Source organism: Lissotriton helveticus, chromosome 6 (genome assembly GCF_964261635.1).
Source record: "Lissotriton helveticus chromosome 6, aLisHel1.1, whole genome shotgun sequence".
Lineage (NCBI taxonomy): Eukaryota > Metazoa > Chordata > Amphibia > Caudata > Salamandridae > Lissotriton > Lissotriton helveticus.
In genome coordinates, this window is record NC_136067.1 from 652,051,891 (window position 1) to 652,070,601 (window position 18,711).

General features: G+C 47.4%; 1 long non-coding RNA gene across 2 annotated transcripts in view; it reads left to right on the forward strand.

Annotated features, from left to right (window-relative positions):
• Positions 1–237: 237 nt before the first annotated feature.
• LOC144762838 (uncharacterized) overlaps positions 238–18,711 on the forward strand; it is a 65,563-nt gene continuing 47,089 nt past the window's right edge. Inside the window, exon 1 of one of the 2 annotated variants that reach the window (XR_013596149.1) lies at positions 238–270. This is a non-coding gene — a long non-coding RNA (uncharacterized LOC144762838). The remainder of the gene's footprint in view (positions 271–18,711) is intronic. The other variant, XR_013596150.1, reaches the window with a different exon arrangement.

Consider the following 18,711-nt stretch of genomic DNA (forward strand, 5'->3'; position numbering starts at 1 on the left):
TGCCCCTAGGAGTATGATTGTATGGAAGCCACAACCCACTATCTGCATGTTTAAAGATGGCCGCACTTCACGCTATATACTTTGAGAGGGGCGAGTGTTGTGGCCGTGATCATGACCACGATTGTGATTGGCTGATTGTGGTCGTGTGATACCTCTCTTCTAATGCTTTGCACCTGCAGTTTGGTAGGTTTGTTGGGTATTTAAATGCCATATGATGGGCGCGTCTTTCGAACGTGAACTGCAGTTAGACGAGAAAGGACACTTATCATGGTAGGTTTGGAAAAGGTCAGGCTTTTTTTGTAAACTGGAGTACCTGTATTCTTATTTAAATGTTTGGTGGCAAATGTGGAGTCGTGGGGCCTTTTTTATTTAAGGTTGTTTGGGCCATAGGTGTCCGTATTTAGGGAATGCTATTTAGTGCACCGTTTGTGTTTTAGATGGATTAATTTTTCCCATTTGAGGGCATTCCTGTGGATAAATTGTCCTTTCTAATTTGATATTCGTGGGTTTCTCCTAAGGTGATGGTTGAGATTAACTCTTGCACTTTCAAATTTGGTTTCTAAACACAGCAATTTGTGATTACAATAATGTGTTCTGATCTGCGAAGGTGAGTAGCTTGGCCCTAGTGTGATATTGATTGGGGTTGACTCTGTCGACTTCATGTATGACTGAAAACAACGGCCATTTTTCAACATTGTAATGTCCTTAACCCTTATTTTGGGTCTTTCTGGGGGTGTCTCCTTGCTTTGGGACATACACAATAGGGATTTCGACATGCGTTATATTTAAGTGTATCCAATTATGTTTTTAGGTCGAGCTGGAGATAGCAATGCGAAGCATTGCGTCCAGCTCGACAACTTATGTTGCCCGTCTCCTGGGAATCTGAGACAGGGATCGGCCACGCGCTTCTGGTATCTGAGATTTTTCCGTGTGTGCGCGCTTTTGCTGCTGGCTGCTTGCAGGAGATGTTATTGTGTGGGCGCGCTTTCGCTTTTGGTTATGTCTTTCGGAACACGTGCAGTGCTGGGCGCTGGCATTCTGCTTTTTTGGAGAGCGCTCGTGAGAACATGAAATGGTTACAGTTTGTGGGAACAGATTAAAATAAATGCTTACAGTTTGCGTTTTTTCGCTTTCAATTAAGTCTTTCTCATTACGTGCAGTGCTGGGCGCTGGCGTTCTAGTGTTTAGAACGCGCTTGTGATAACATATATAAAATGCTTACAGTTTGTGAAAACTTTCGGAAAAAATGCTTTTCCTTTAGTCCTAGAATCTCGTGTGGCGGCATGTTACGTGCATTTTTTTTTTTTATTCACAGCAAGTGCGAACAGACATTTTCCACCTGCTTTTAGAGACAGCGTGTATAAAATGCTTACAGTTTGTGAAAACATTTGGAAAAAATGCTTTTCCTTTAGTCCTAGAATCTCGTGTGGCGGCATGGTGCGTGCATCGATTTTTTATTATTCACAAGTGCGAACAGACATTTGCCACCTGCTTTTAGAGACAGCGTGATCTTAAGCCGTCTTTAAACAGTTAGATCTTGTAAAAGGTGTCGTCATGCTTCTTCGTTATGCAGTGCGAGTGCGAAGACTCAGCAAAGGGGGGATTTTGCAAGACGCTTTAAAAACAGCGTGATCTCAAAGTGCTATTAAATGGTGCGATCTTCAAAAAGTTGGCGCCATGCTATGTCTGTTGTTTTCTTTGTTATACACTAATAGTGTTGAAAGGCTCAACAAAAGGGTGTTGGGCGCTGGCGTTCTGGTGTTTAGAACGTGTCATTTGAAAATAAAATGCTTAGACTTTAGTCTTAGAATCTCCTGTGGCGGCATGTTATGTTCATGTTTATTTGTTGTTTAATGCTTTAGGTCGACGATAGGGCCATGCAAATGTGAGGTGCACTTTGCCACAAGCTGCCTATGACAACTTTTTTTTTTAGCAATTAACGTTTTTGGGGTGCAAAAAGGTGGTGCACTTTGCCACTAGCTGCCTAGGATGTTTAGTTATTTGTACTTTAGCCTAAAGCTGGCGCCATGCACATGTAGCCATCTTCTATTACCGGTACATTAATGCTTGCGTTTTCCCGCTTTTAATTGAGGCTTTCTTATTACGTTCCCTGCTCGCGCTGGCGTTCTGGTGTTTATAACGCGCTTGTGATAACGGTGTGCACACGTTACAACGCAACTTTTATAACGCATACTTTTACAACGCAATTTTTACAACGCATGATCCATTACAACGAATACCGTTACAACGCATTTTTTTACAACGCATATACCTTTACAACGCATACCATTACAACGTAAGTATAGGTAAGTAGGGTTTTTGGGTAAAGGGGTATTTTTAGGGTTCAGGGCTAGGTATGGGTTTTTGGGTAAAGCGGTATTTTTAGGGTTCAGGGCTAGATTTGGGTTTTTGGGTAAAGGGGTATTTTTAGGGTTCAGGGCTAGGTTTGGGTTTTTGGGTAAAGGGGTATTTTTAGGGTTCAGGGCTAGGTATGGGATTTTTGGGTAAAGGGGTATTTTTAGGGTTCAGGGCTAGGTTTGGGTTTTTGGGTAAAGGGGTATTTTTAGGGTTCAGGGCTAGGTTTGGGTTTTTGGGTAAAGGCGTATTTTTAGGGGTCAGGGCTAGATATGGGTTTTTGGGTAAAGGGGTATTTTTAGGGTTCAGGGCTAAGTTTGGGTTTTTGGGTAAAGGGGTATTTTTAGGGTTCAGGGCTAGGTATGGGTTTTTGGGTAAAGGGGTATTTTTAGGGTTCAGGGCTAGGTTTGGGTTTTTGGGTAAAGGGGTATTTTTAGGGTTCAGGGCTAGGTTTGGGTTTTTGGGTAAAGGGGTATTTTTAGGGTTCAGGGCTAGGTATGGGTTTTTGGGTAAAGGGGTATTTTTAGGGTTCAGGGCTAGGTTTGGGTTTTTGGGTAAAGGGATATTTTTAGGGTTCAGGGCTAGGTATGGGTTTTTGGGTAAAGGGGTATTTTTAGGGTTCAGGGCTAGGTTTGGGTTTTTGGGTAAAGGGGTATCTTTAGGGTTCAGGGCTAGGTATGGGTTTTTGGGTAAAGGGGTATTTTTAGGGTTCAGGGCTAGGTATGGGTTTTTGGGTACAGGGGTATTTTTAAAAATTAAATTAAATTAAAAAAATTAAATTAAATTGAAATTAAATAAAATAAAAATATATTAAATTTAATAACTTACATTTAAAAAAAAAATTATATACTTACCTATACTTACGTTGTAATGGTATGCGTTGTAAAGGTATATGCGTTGTAAAAAAATGCGTTGTAATGGTATTCGTTGTAATGGATCCTGCGTTGTAAAAGTTACGTTGTAAAAGCATGCGTTGTAATAGTATGCGTTATAACGTCATATATCCGTGATAACATATATAAAATGCTTACAGTTCGTGAAAACATTTGGGAATAAAATGCTTAGGCTTTAGTCTTAGAATATCATGTGGCGGTATGTTACGTCCATGTTTATTTTTTGTTTAATGCTTTAGGTCGACGATGGGGCCATGCAAATGTGAGGTGCACTTTGGCACAAGCTGCCTATGTCAACGTGTTTTTTGTGCAGACAACCTTTTTTTTGTGCACAAACGTGGTGCACTTTGCCACTAGCTGCCTAGGATGTTTTGTTATGTGAGCTTTAGCCTGAAGCTGGCGCCATGCAAATGTAGCCATCTGCTATTACCGGTACATTTGCTGTGCTTTCTTTCACTTGGTAAGTTGTTTTACGAGCAAGGTTGTAAATAGGTGGGACTATCAAGTGTGACACGGTGATTTGATTCCTGTTTCATTATGTTGGGACTGTGTTAAAACTCACAAAGGAACTTGAAAAGCCTTGAAAAGCTGTATGGAGTTCGAAACGCGTCGGCAAAAAGGAGTCTGAAAATTTCTTTAATAATAATCACTGAACTACAGAACTGATGAGTCTTGACATCTCCTTCTAACTGTGATTTTTTCCATTATTGTTCCTTATACTTCAACTCATTTATGGTCATTTAGGCAAGGAATTGTGACTTGCCCGTTGGAACAAGTGGAAGTAGAAATATATGTGATGTTGTGTACAGTGATTGTACTGTTTATGTAGTAATGTTCTTGTTTTTTTTTTTGGTAAATGTTATTGTCAAATTGTTGTTTATATATACTATATATGTTGTGTTTTTTACTCTGACATACAACTAAAGATTGTTTTTGAAAAGTACTTGAAGAAAAGGTAAATAAATATACCGCACATGTCTAATTAGGATTGATGTGTTGCTTATCAGTAAGAGCTTACAAGTAAGGTGGGGTGGCATTTTTTTGTGTGATATATGCACTGTTATTTAAAGCTTTACGTGGGATAAACTACCTAGCGTTATTCAAACGTAAGCATCTGCTATTAGGACTGAAAACTGCGCTTTAAAAACAGGTCTCCACTTTAGAGATGGTGAAAACAAGAGTTTGAATATGCCCCATATGGAGTAATTACTAAATTCTGTGTTCACATGTGTGCCCTAGCTTTATATTACGTTTTGTAAATGCAATTTTGGGGATGGATCTACTGCCATGCAAACATAGTCATCGGCTTTTAGGACTTTTTTGAAATACGGCATTTTTTTTAAAAATTCTTTTATTAATATAAAGGCATCGTAGTCAATGAGATCAATACAGATAATCGGCATAGTTACGTTTATACAAGACCAAACCGGCATCATTTGTTGTGGCATACCTGTTACATCATAATCACATTCTGTCTGTCTAAACCCTGCATTTGTATTACTATTCATCAGACACATATTACCAGTATTGCTTAACATGTTAAGTAATCGTGCTACGATGCCCAACCTGTAAAAATGTCTTGTAACTTTCAAGAAACATTCCCCCCCCACACCCCAACTCAGTGTCATCACTTTTATTTATGTTGCACACTTCTCCTCCTCCTAACAGGCCTCACCGCCCTATTGTCTTATCTCGGTGCAGTCATCCCAACACGTCGCCACAATTAGCACAGAAAATCAGAACCCTATAGCCTCAACCATCACTCCTCCTCATCCTCGGAGTCCAGGTCATCTCCCTCCGGTAAGGGTTCACAGATTTCCCCCCTGTAAACATTCCACCCTGTCCATACCTTGTTCCATTTGCGGGGTGCAGCTCGAAGGGCATACACAGTTCTTTCCGTGACCATCAGGATGTCCATGTGCTCAGCCCATCTGTCTGCAGTGGGCACGTCTGGAGCTCCCCATTTCTGTGCAATATCACGTTTCGCCACTGTCATAGCAAGTGTGGCCCAGATGATACCATATCTGTTCAGGTCATTGGGGTCCCATATGTTTAAAAGGCACCTACGCGGGTCTGGCAGAGCGGAGACCTTAAGTGTCTGGGATATGGTGCGCATTATCAGTGTCCAGTATCCCTGAATTTTGGGGCAGTCCCAGAGTGTGTGAAATAGTGTCCCTTCTTCCCCGCAACCTCTCAAGCAAAAGGGAGTGGGTGCTCTGTGTATTTTGTGGAGTAGAGTCCTGGTGTAGTAGATGCGATGTAAAATTTTCAGTTGTACTAGTCTAAATTTGGCCGAAATGCCTAGTTCCATTCCGTTTCATCCATCATTCCTATCTCCCCCTCCCATCGTTCCTTAAGTTTTGTCGTGGGGTCCTGTAAGTTGTTTATTAGTTTTTTGTAGGTGAGGGACGTGGCGCTCTGTAGCATGTATTCCGTTAACAGCCTGTCCTCAAGTGGCGAGGAGTCCGGCAGATCAGTGCCCTGCGGGATCGCTTGGAGCAGTGCATGTCTAATTTGGACATAGCGAAACGTTTCAGTGGGTCTGAGGTCATACTGTTGTTGCAGTTGTGAGAATGGGAGCACTGTGTCATTGTCCCAGAGGTCCCCCACCGTGGAGATACCTATCAGGTCCCACTGTGCGAACCCCTTGCATGTTCTAAGGTTTCCCAATGATTTCGTGTCCCACAGTGGCGTCATCTTGGTAATTTTCCCCGTCCAGCCCAGCCGTGCCTGCGCTATGTGCCAAAGGGCCGCTGTGTGTCGTGTCGGGCCGTGTAGAGTTTAAGCTGTGGTTTATTATACAGTACCGATAGCATGGAGTCTGACCCTAATTGTGCCCAATCGGCCCTGTATGCAGGGTCATTTCTCGGTGCGTGGACCCATTGGTTAATTATTTTAAGTTGAGCTGCCCAGTAATATACTTGAACGTTGGGAAGTGCGATCCCCCCCTCATACCAACTTTTTACCAATTTGTCGTAGGCTATTCGCGCTGCACCATTGCTCCAAAGGAGATTGGAGACCAATGCCGCAATCTGTTTGAAGTAACGTGGAGGGACAAGATGTGGGGCGTTTTCCAAGATGTAAAGAAATCTGGGGAGTGCCATCATCTTAAATAAGGCTGCGCGCCCCAGGAGGGTGAGGGGTAAGGTCGCCCAGTGCTTAACGTCAGCGCGCAGGCGGTCCAGAGGTGGTCTCAGGTTGCTAGTGAAGAAATCTGTCTCAGATCGCACGATGATAATGCCCAGGTACTTGAAGGAGGTCACCGGCGCCGCTAGAGGGCAATCATCCGGCAGGTTCGGTGCCGGACCCTTCAACGTGTAGATCATCGATTTTGACCAGTTCAGGGTATAGCCCGACGTCTCCCCATGCATGTTACAAATGTCCAGCAGAGCTGGGATGCCGTTATCAGGGTCTACCATGTAAATGAGCATATCGTCGGCATAGAGGGAGATCTTGTCTTCCCATCCCTCCTGCCACTGAATGCCTCTAAATAAGGGCGTGTTTCTGATCAGAATTGCCAAAGGTTCGAGTACCAGTGCGAAGAGCAGGGGTGACAGGGGGCACCCCTGTCTGGTACCCCTGCCCAACGGGAACGCCGGCGAGATGTGGCCATTAGACACCACCTGTGCCACTGGTTTAGTATATAGTAGCCGTATCCAGGCTATATATTTCGACCCAAAGCCCATACGCGTGAGCACCTCGAAGAGGTATTCCCACTCTACTAGGTCAAAAGCCATTTTTGCATCGAGGGAAAGGATCACCGCCCTCTCAGTGAGTAGGTGTGACCGTGCCAGCACCCCATGTACTCTCCTAAGGTTCAGCGCCGTGCTCCTGTGGGGCATAAAGCCTGATTGGTCGGGGTGGAACAGGGTACTCAGGTGCGGCATCAGGCGGTTGGCCAGAAGTTTAGCCAGTACTTTGGCTTCTGTATTTAATAATGATATTGGGCGATATGAGGTACAGTCGTCTGGGGGTTTACCCGGTTTAGGTATGGCTACGATCGTGGCCGTGCGTTGGTCTAGCGGCAGTTTAACCCGTTCCCTACTGTCCAGATACATATCCAGTAAGGGACTACTAAGTTCTGAGGCCATCGATTTGTACCATTCCACCGGAAGCCCATTAGGTCCCAGTGCCTTGCCTGATTGTAGTGAATGAATCGCTAACTGGATTTCCTCCTCCGAAGGATCTGCCTCTAAGTCTCGTGCAGCCTCTGGTGTTATGCCGGGGAGAACAATGTCTGCCAGCGACATCGCCGCCATTTGTGCAGTGATGTCGATCAGGTGTATATATGGTGTGAAAGTGACGTGCCAAAGCGCGCACTATGTCTTCTGGGTGTGTGAACACTTGGCCGTCGCTGCTAACGATCCTCTGAATCCCTCTCGCGCCTCCCTCCCTCCTATCCAACCACGCCAGCATTTTCCCCGCCTTGTCGCCAACTTCATAAATTCTATGTTTAGTGTTTGCAATGTAACCCTTCTCAGTCGTTCTAAGGTGTGTTTGATATTGCTGCTGTCGTAACTGTAAGGCGTGTGTCGTGGCCGGGGAAGGGTCTGCCATGTGCGCCGAGTTGGCATCGTGGAGTGCCAATTCGAGCTCCGTGAGCTCCCTCCGGGAATCACGCTTGTGTCCCGTAATGGCTGCTATCGCAGCCCCTCTCAGGACGGTCTTGTAGGCTTCCCATAGAATCGATGGGGAGGTCACTGACCCACTGTTCTCCGCATAGTAGTGTGTCGTCGCCAGTTTCAATTTCCGTCTTATTTTAGGGACCTTCAGATAATTCGGGTAAATGGGGTAGATCCTGGCGCATTTCCGTTCTCTAGTAGTAAGGGTGAGAACGATTGGTGAGTGGTCAGATATGCCCCTGGGTAGAATGTCGATCGTGTCCACTGTGCCCAGACCCTCCCCCAGGAACAGAAAGTAGTCAATGCGAGACAGGCTATTGTGGACTGCGGAGTAGAAGGTGTATTGGGTCGCTGCGGGGTGTAAATGTCGCCATATATCCACAATGCCTAATGCCTCTAAAAATTCAGGAAGGGGAGCAGGTCCTCTCGAGCGGGTCCTAGTGGGAAAGGCGTCTAACGCTGAGTCTACGATGGCATTCAGGTCCCCCCCAATGATTGTGTCACCCTCAGGGAGGTCCAGCAGGAATTTTCCCAGTGCAGGTAATGTCACGGAGTGTAGTGCCGGGGGGATGTATACCGAAACCACATTAAGCGGTCTACCCTCCCACTGGCCATGTATCGCTGCGAAGCGTCCCTGGTCGTCCGCAACATGTTTCGTGAGTATAAAGGGTGATGACTTCTTCAGCAGTATCCCCGTCCCCCTGGAACCCGAAGTGAAATCTGCATGTGTCGCCATCTTGTATCCGCGCCGATCAAGCACTTTGCAAGTCGTTCCCGTAAGGTGCGTTTCTTGGAGCAGAACCACATCTGGGCTCTGCCGTTTGATAGCCTGCAGTACCAGGCCCCTCTTTATTTTGTCCCCCAATCCCCTGACATTCCAAGTTAGCATGCGCAGAGGGGGCACCCTCACCGTTACTGTGGCATTCCCAGCGGGTTGAGTCTGAAGTGAGTTAGCCATGAGACCGTTGTGAGATCGTCAGTAGCAACGTGTCGGTGACTGTCGCGATGAGGGCGAGGAGTATGCCATGATCTAGGGTGGCTACAGGACGTGTGAAGTGAGTGATGACCAGAACCAAAAACACAAACAATACAACTTGAACCCCATCCCCCCTCCCTGCTCCCCTGCTCCACGGACTGTAACCCGCCCGTCTCCCCAACTTCGCAGAGTGCTTTAGTCCTTCCCCAACTATCTTACTTGCTCGTGGGGTTGGTGAGGCCCCTTCAGGCACTAAATGCGCCCACCCTACTCAGCGGCATCAAGTCCAAGGCCCGGCGCGGCATCCCCAGGCCATCTCATTGACCATCAATTCTCAGATTAGTGTTGGTCGCCCTGGGTTAGCGGATCTTGTGTCGAGTCGGATTCCGTTGCCGCCGTGTCGTCGCGGCGAGGCGGAGGGTCAGAATGGCCGTCCAATGGCGAGTTGCTGCGGTGATTAGTCCGATCTTTGCGTGGACGATGACGTTGACCCACCTGTCGCCAGCCCTCCAGCCAGTCGTGAGCAGTCTCAGGTTTATCGAAGAACCACGTCTTTCCATCAGCCACCACCCGTAGCTTGGCGGGAAACAGCATGGAGTACGGCAATTCCCTGTCTCGCAGTGCCCTCTTTACCTCCGTGAATGATTTGCGGCGTCTGGCCACCTCTGCCGTGTAGTCCGGGAAGAAGGATAAGGTCGCATTTTGAATCTTGACAGGTGGGGAGACCCTTGCCGCCTGCAGGATTGCATCCCTGTCTCTAAAATTGAAGAGTCTCGCCAGTACAGGCCTCGGCGCCGCTCCCTGTTTAGGGGGCCCGCCCGGAACCCTGTGTGCCCTCTCCACCGAAAAGAAATGGGATAGTCCTTTAGGTTTCAATTAGTTCTTGATGAGGTCCTCGACGTAGAGGTCCATGGCCCCTTTCCCTTCCGACTCCGGAAGACCAAGGATACGCACGTTGTTCCTTCGTGAACGCCCTTCTTGGTCGTCCAACTTGTCTTGCAGGAGTTTGGTGACTTTTTCCATGCGTTCCATGGCAATCTGGAGTTCGGATGTGTCCTCTACCAATGATTTCGTGACTACCTCCACTTGGGACACTCGTTCAGCCATTTTGTGAAAGTCCGCACGCAGGAGCGTGACTTCAGAGGAAATTGAGCCCACTGTTGACTTGACTTCCGTAAGGGTGTTCATAATGTCTTCCAATGTTATTTTTGCGGACCCTTCCGCCGCCGGGGTGGCACCCGTGGAGTTGCGTCCATTGTGCTGTGACTGTCCGTGTTGGTTGTAGGCAAATTTTTCCAGCCTGACCTGGGTAGATCCACTCCTGGTGCTTTTGCCCGCCATGATGTTGATACTCGTGGAGAACGGGTCCCCCCTCCGGGTTGTCGTGGATCGCTGAAGGCTATTGCCGCTCCACTCAGCACGTATGCCAGGGGATTGCAGGCAGTGGTGTAGTTCAACAATATACTTTAGCTGGGCCGGAGTCCTTCTATACCCCCAGCGCAGGCACACCGACCCTAGTGCAGGATACCACCGGCTAGCCCCAGTGCGTCCTAGTGTTGCAGCCGCCTAGAAGGCCGCCGAATCGGCTGTAGCGGCCTTGCTAGCCTAGTCCAGGAAGCGGGTGGGTAAAGAATTGCGTTGCTGGCAGGCAGAGGTTATGCCGTAGACAAGAGGGAGGCACGTTGGTATTCGCGGCCAGGGTTCAGGCTGTACTTAGCCAGACGGAGCATCACACCAGACGCATTCAGCCCCCTTAGCGTGAGACCTCGGTGTCGTGGTCAGAGAGGAGGCCGGGGACGCAGCAGGGTGCCCCTCACTGTGTGGTCGTGCTATTAACAGCTGGTCAGGATCGCCAGTTCAGCCTCCAGCTTGCCAGGTTAGTCGGGTGCCAATGGTACTCTCCGCGGTCACACGCGGTATAATGGTGATTCGGGCTGTCCCCCGGGGGCACCAGTCTCTTTCGCTGTCGGCTCACCGCTCACGCTCTTCTATGCACCTACCCCGGGCGGGGGGGTCAGAACAGGCGAGGTCCCCCGTTGGATCTCGCAGACGTGAGTCCTGTAGGTTGTGGCCGGAGGGGGGGGGCTCACCGTCTCTCAGGCCGCTCCGTCTCGTCCTCGCCCCCGCGCTCCTCCCGTCCCCGGCGCTGTCCCACGCCGACACCGGCAGGCGGACCGGGGTCCACAGTAGTTCGCCGCTGGTCTGAGGGCACCTCCGCTGCTCCGGTGACAGGGTTTGGCTGAGCGCGAGTTGTCAGCGGGGCTCCGGACAGGGTCGCTCACCGCAGGCCGGCCTGGGCTCACTTCCGCCGGGGCTCAAGGGGCACGCGAGTCCGGTGCTTCCCTATCAGCATCAGGCCCTCACGCGTCAGTGCTTGGTTCGGCGGGTTCCGGACCTCGGCGGCATTCAAAATTACTCCCGGTGCAGCCGCCCCGACCCCGGACTCGATTGCCGCCGCTTCGGGCGGGTGGTGTCTCGGATGAGAGTGCCGGATTAATGATTAGGCCACGGTGCCTTCAGGAGCTCTCGAACTAAGCAGTCGCCATGCTGGCTGCTAGCCACGCCCCCCCGAAATACAGCATTTTTAAGTGACTTTTTTTCAATGTTCGCCTTCTGTGTGTTACAGTTCAGCTTACAAAATCAAAACATGCCCTTTAAAAATAGGTCCTTAGTTTAGCAAACGTGAGAAGGGGAGTTTAAATATACTCCATATAAAGTCCTGATTGAAGCTTGTATTTACATCTGAGCCCTAGCAAAACTTTCAGTGCGTTTAACTGGAGGGGGGGGGACGTCTCAAAGTGGCATAGGCAATGTGATTAAGCATGTAGTTTTAGAAAACAAATGTTATTTCCTTGCTTACAAACAACGTGCTTTTCTGCACCAGAGCAGCATATCACTGTTATTTATTAAATGCTTTGGGCCCAAGGTACTGCCATGCAGACATAGAGTACACTTTGCCACAGACTTTGCTTTTCATAAACTATGCTCCTTACAGTTACTTCTTTTTGTATGCCCATCTATCCTACATACATGCCTTTATCGTTAACAAAGTATTTTTTGTATATCAAGCTATTTTTTGACACCTTTTACGTGCACATACAGCATCTCCAAACACCTTTAGTCCACAGAATATCTTATAATGCTTGCACCAGAGCAGCATATCACGTTTATTTATTTAATGCTTTGGGCCCAAGGTAATGCCATGCACACATAGGGTACACTTTGCCACAGGCTTCGCTGTTACATTAACTACGCTCCTTACAGTTAACTGTTTTTGTATGCCCATCTGTCCTACATACATGCCTTTATTGTTAACACAGTATTTTTAATAACAGGCTATTTTTAGACACCTTTTGCGTGCACATACAGCCTCTCCAAACACCTTTAGTCCACAGGCTAAATTATAATGCTTGCATCAAAGCAGCATGTCACGTTTATTTATTTAATGTTTTAGGCCCAAGGAAATACCATGCAAACGTAGGATACACTTTGCAGAGGCTTTGCTTTTTCATTAACTACGCTTCCTACACGGAACTCTTTTTTTATGGCCATCTATCCTACATACATGCCTTTATCGTTAACGCAGTATTTTTTGATTTGCACGCTATTTTTACACAGCTTTTACGTGCCTATACAGCCTAACTAAAAACCTTTAGTCCACAAGTTAACTTATAATGCTTGCTTGCATATTTTTCTTGTAAGTACGCATCAAATGTACTTTTAAATGCTGTCTCTTTCTTACAAATACAGTACAACTAAGTAACAAATACTAAATATTCCTGTGCTATACTGGCAAAGAAACCTCACTAAATATTGTATTTGCTATTCTTTTCATGGAACAGAAACTTGCCTACATTTCCCAGCATTTAACTAGATTTCAGAAAACGAAACTGCTTGAAGCTAACGTTTACCTTTGCCCTTTTCGTTTACATTGACAATTGGCAGACAAGCTTTTTTCACACTTAGCCATTTTTCTCACTATACCTATGCATTTCTTTCTCGTGTGGGCCTTGCATTTTTTGCCCTTAACCTCTGCTATCTGATCAAAAATCCTACTTAACCAGAAAGCTTTACCAGTTGTTAAACACATCGGTGCTTGCCCTAAACATCGACAAACTTTTGGATTTTATTCTCTGGTGATTTCTCCGATTCGGCTACATATTGGAAAACTTTCGGATTCGGTTTTCAATCTATTTGTAAAAGGTAAGCTTGCTTCCGACTTTTTCCACTACTTTTTGGGGGAAAACTTGATACTACTTACATTTCACTGAATATACTACAGTTAGTCTGAAATTCCCAAAATAATACATCTGTAACTATCTAGTTTGTTTTTGTTAAATTTGTATTTAAATACCGCATCCAAAACAGCACACTATATAACACTTATTATATATGCATTACAGACAACAGTTACACAAAAAAATAATTTAAGAACGCGCACATCTTAGACCATTTACATTACATTGTCTCCTACAGCGATAACACACTAGCATTAATTTCATTGTTGCATTCCATGGTAGTATTCTGATAATACATAAATATTTTTTGCCTTCGGTGTTGAAAATTAGTACGTTTTGGTGAACATTATCTGCGCCATCTTGCCTCTTCCCCTGATGCCACACTTTTGTCGTGCGCGCCCGCCATTTTTTTAAGATGCCCCGATCAGAACGAACCCTTTTGCATGCCGCTGGCCCCTGACATAGCCCTTCGCCTTCACTAAGCCTGCACGCTGACCACCCCCTGCTTGCACCTGCCTTGAGTCATAAACCCCTCTTCGGCGCTGCTCTGCCCCAGGCCCCCATCCTGTTCCCAGCGCGACACCTCCCTGCTTCCCTTTCATGATCTCCGGCCCTTAGATGCAAACCCCCTTTTCCCCGTGTGCCCGTTTTGTCTTCCCCGTTCCCAGGCCGACACCCAGCTCTGCCGATACCATTCCTTGCCCCTCCCCGTACAATAGAAAGCGTCCCCCATCAAAGGATCCCCGGGTTGATCAAAGCCCCCACTCCATGAGACCCGATCAAACCCCCCACATTCTGTGAATCAGCGGAATATCCAGCTGCGTGATACTCATCACCTGTTATGACTAGGGTGGGGATTTCAACGGTAAATGTGTGTGGGAACGGGCCCCAAAGGGGGATTCCGGGAATGTCTTTCCGTATATCAAAGCTTTGTCACATGTATGTAAACTATAATAAAAACCACAAACACTGTATATAAGGGGCCAGGCCTCAAACGTAAGTTAGAGCACCTCAGAACGATACCTTCTGTCCGTTTCGTTGTGTTCTCCTCCGGAGAGAATAAAAACCCTTGTTTCCTGCTTTCCAGTCTCCAGCGCCTGCCTCTTCATTGATTAAATAACTAGAGGGTCACAGAGGCAATACCGCCGGGCAAATATCGATTGTCCCCGACCCGACCCAGGTTTTTTACAATTGGCGTCCCAAGCGTGGGGCCCATCAGCGACTCGTGGATCCAGTGGGAGAGGTCCCGACGACAGAGTGAACGACTGCAACGATCGGGAGAGCTCTTGCCCAATAGACCCTCGTCTGGCAGCCGATCATCCGAACTTCACTAGTTCCGAACAGACCTCTCTCGAGCGATCTACGGTCCTGACTGGGAACCATCAGGAGTGCCGTGAGAAATACGAGAAAAAGAGGACGATCGGGCGCTGGATTCGGAAGACAAGAAACTGTCCATACGGTCCGGGTAAGGTCGTGTTACCACGACAAGTTGCGAAAAATTGCTTGATTGCTTGTTTGTTTAAAAATACTAGTATTGCTCTTTTTTATTTGTTTGGAGATTCACTGTCTGCAAACGGAGAAACAACGGGCTCTCTCTCTTTGCAAGCAGTGGAGGATAGGCAGGGCAGCAACCGTGCTTATTTTTTCTCCCCCACGCAATAATTACTTGAAACTGAACTGTTGTTCGCAAAACTATTGTTTCCTGGAGATTCCCTGTCTGCAAACAGGGAAGAGACCACCCTTTTTGCAGATAGTGAAAAGGGTAGGTAACGCAGATCTTTGCGGACCTACTCATTCTCCCCATTGTTATTTATTGGTCGTTTGGTTTTTATTATCATTTTTTTTTGATCCATGAGGTATTCACTGCCTGCAAACAACGTCGAATAGAAATATTCTGTACGGTCTTTGCACCTAGTGATAAGATAGGCAGTGCTGACTTTTTAGTCCCTCGTTACGAGCCGTCATGTCTGTCTTCTCCCCACTGATAAATAGCCTGTTTAGCCCGGACCGCGTATTAGAGGTGGACCATATAGCTCCACTAGAAGGCACCCCTAATAAGGACATGTTCATAAACTATGGATTAGTCACCATAGCCTATAATAAATTGTGGCACAGGTATACCGAAGAGAGCCAAGACAAACAGTGGCCACTGGCAGGATCCTTTGACCTTGATAAAATAGAAACGTTAGAAATAACCCTTCGAAATAATAAGACAACGCCAATTATGCTCGACAGTCTCGGTATGTGGCGCAGAGAGGCTACGAAACGACAGAGAAAAGACGAGGACAAACCAAGTAGAGAAATATACCGACAGGACAACCCCAGGACACCGCTACCCACAACTTATCCCCCGACACTGTGCAAAAGACGACTAGACTTAGGGCCAGACCAATGCGCTTTCTGTAGGTATGTCGGACACTGGAAAGCCCAATGCCCGACTCTACTGAGCGTGAGTAAAGGCAAAGGGCCGACAGGAACGACAGACCGGCAGTACGGGAAAAAGCGCGAGACAAAGAAGAACCCGACTTACATAGACAGACCAGACAGAACCACCACGTTTGATTATGCCCGATGGCACAGATTTCGCCAGGAAAATCTCAGCGGCATGCTCAAGTTCTCCTAGGTCGGGCAATGTCAAGACAGGAACCCAGCCTCGTTTCAAATTCACAGACGGAAAGAGATAATTATGACCAATAACTGTTTTATATTCGTCTTGGGTCTTTGTATGTCGTACTTGTACTGTCCCCCGTCTGAGTTTGTGTGTATGTAATGTACAAATCTGCGTCATCCCTCTACACGTGTTTCCGTGTTACTCAACCTCTGTTAGCAGAAACTTAGCATAAAAGCAACCTTGAAAGAAAGAAATGGTAAAACAAAATCCGTAGACCATTAATGAACTTGAACTTTTAATTTAGCACAACAAACAAGGAATAATAACGGTAAAACTGTAGAAAAATGAAAGTCAAACAGAACATTCGCCCCCCCCCCCATTCTGGAACCTTCCAAAGTTGGGCAGGGTTACGGCTACGCCCAACCAACGGCAACCCATATAAGGCGGGCCCGGCCGCCAACTCTTGGTCAGGAAATCTTAACGTATGGGGGAGCCGGAGGAGAGGCAGGAGCCAGCAGCCCGGGCTGTTGTAGGTAGTCCCGCCACATGTCCAGAGGAGAACGAGGCACCTTTTTTCCTTTTCTCTTCCGTAACAGCCGCAGCAGCTCTGGACGGCGGGATGTCCTGCACGTACCTCCACAACAATTTGTCCAAGTTGGGCTGGGAGGGAGAGGCGACGCGGACGAGCCTCTCCCACCTCCACCGGTAGGAGGTTTCCCAGCCCCCGGCCCGACGCCGAACACCCCCAGTCAGGCGATGGTGCCCATACTTCCACAGCACCGAACACACCATGGTGGCACCCCAGTACTTGCGCAGCACCGAACGTGCAATGGTGGCCATACTCCCACAGCACCGAGCACAGGACTTGGGGAACACCGGATGTGGAGAAACCTTCATGCGGGGCGATGAAAAGGAGCGGCATGGAGTGCACCGGGAGAAGGAGACGATGCGAACCAGTCTCCCTCGCCCCCCAGGTGGGGGCATCACAGCTGCACCCCAGCCGAACGTCCCGCTTTCACAAAACAGGGACCTCTTCCTTTCACTCCGAAGGGTCTCTTCCACTCTTGCAAACTCGACGAGAGTGGCCCCGGTAGGGCCTCAAAATGGCGTCTGGGTCCGCTGGAAGACGGGCCCCGGCCACTAGAGTAACTTTGACCAGCCATATAACTCGAACATTTGCCCCCTGGAGCACGAACCCCCATCTCCGACAGCATCTCCGCAGCCTTGAAGATCCTACAAAGGTCCCCGACGGAACCTTCGGCCTTTGCAGGTTTCCGGTAAGGGACGGCTGCCTTGATCGCCAACGAAACAAACATGACATTGCCACTCCTTCTGTTAGCATGAATTCTAGAACTGCCGAAAAGGACTCTGGTCCAAACTGCCAGTAATGGGAAACATTTCCCCTGATGCTGCTTCCGGACTGAGCCGGCCCCGCCCAAAATGGCGCTGGTATCAATCGGAACTTACGAACACCTCGTGGTGTTCCTTCGCACTAATATAAACTTGATGTTCTGAGATTTTATATGATCCTTTGTACACTTGGCTAGAAAAGACAAGGAGAACTCACTCGACGAACAGTATGAAAGGATCCCCGTTACAAATGTTGATTACAAATGTACAATGTATTATATTTTTATAATTGATGTAAACCTCATTTACGACGCACACGTACGGTATGCATATAGGAAATCTGATTACAACCATTGTGATTATGCTTCTAAATTATGAAAATAAATGCCCCCGAACCCCCAGCCAATTAATAGACGTTTTAGTTTCTTACAAATGAAATGAGTAAAACTTTCCGATGTTTTTGCTGCAAGCGACACCCCCCCACTGTAAGCACTTTAGCCGTTACCACGACCGGCCAAATACGACCGCACCCTCATAATCCACATGCTGAAATAATTTTACAAAATAAAGTTTTTGAAACTATGGACGAGTATTGCATGCTTTATTTTAAAAATGTGGGATCGGTGGGAAAGTTCTTTTCTGTGCACCCTACTCTGCTCTCTCTTTAAGGTTAAAAGAAGATGGTTGCCCAGCCCCGGAGGACGGATCGGATCGACAACACGACACTCCGCCTTCAAAGTACGCGACTGACCCATGAACTCTCGCGTAGAGGAAGACCTTGACTTCCAAGGATGGGTAAAACGAACGGTGTAAATGAGGGAATGTAAAAGGAGGGTGAAATGAAATAATATAAATGTTATAAAGTACCACGTTCCAAAGTATCAGGGACCCAAGAACCGAAGAACCTTAGAACGCCACAGCGTTGAAAGAGGTTTAAGGACCCCGATAGTGAGATACATCCTTTTGACTAGATACCTCGCACTAGGCACCTCTGGTTTCCTTTTTACGTTTCCCCGCACACGACCTATATGGACACACTACCCCCCCTCGACTCCAGAAACCATATCCCCGGGGACCCTGCCCCAAGGAGGAAAGACGAGTAAGAGGTAAGTAAAGGACTTATGAATCCATGTATTTGAATGCGCGCGAATGCTGTCTCCCCCACCCCCCTTTTTTCCTCCCTCTGCAGGTTACATCAGAGATTACAGCCAAGGTGTGGCGAAGATCTGAAGCCTCGCCATGTCTAATACACGAAGCGGACTGGCACCGCAAGGTGGTGTCTAAGCACGCCTGCAAACTACTCACGTATCGAACAAACCCGAAAGAAATTAGCACAACCTGATAGAAAGTGATCACCCTTAAACCAGACCGGACGAATGAACCCATGTCACGTATGATGCGAAACTATGAGGGAATGTGTGTGTGTGACTGAGGCGTTGACCCAACTGGTCGAAGGACCGAGAATGCGAGAAGTGCGACAAAATGGTACCTCCTTTCTTCTTTCCCTTTTTTCTCAAAGCACGTCCCCTCTACCCTGTCTAATGCTCAAACTGCATGATTACAAGATTCTAACGCAGACCCGTGAATGCCTTTTACTGTGTAATGCACTAAATAGCCTTTCTTGAATACACTGCCACCCTCTCTGTTGCACGTGTACTATTTAGTC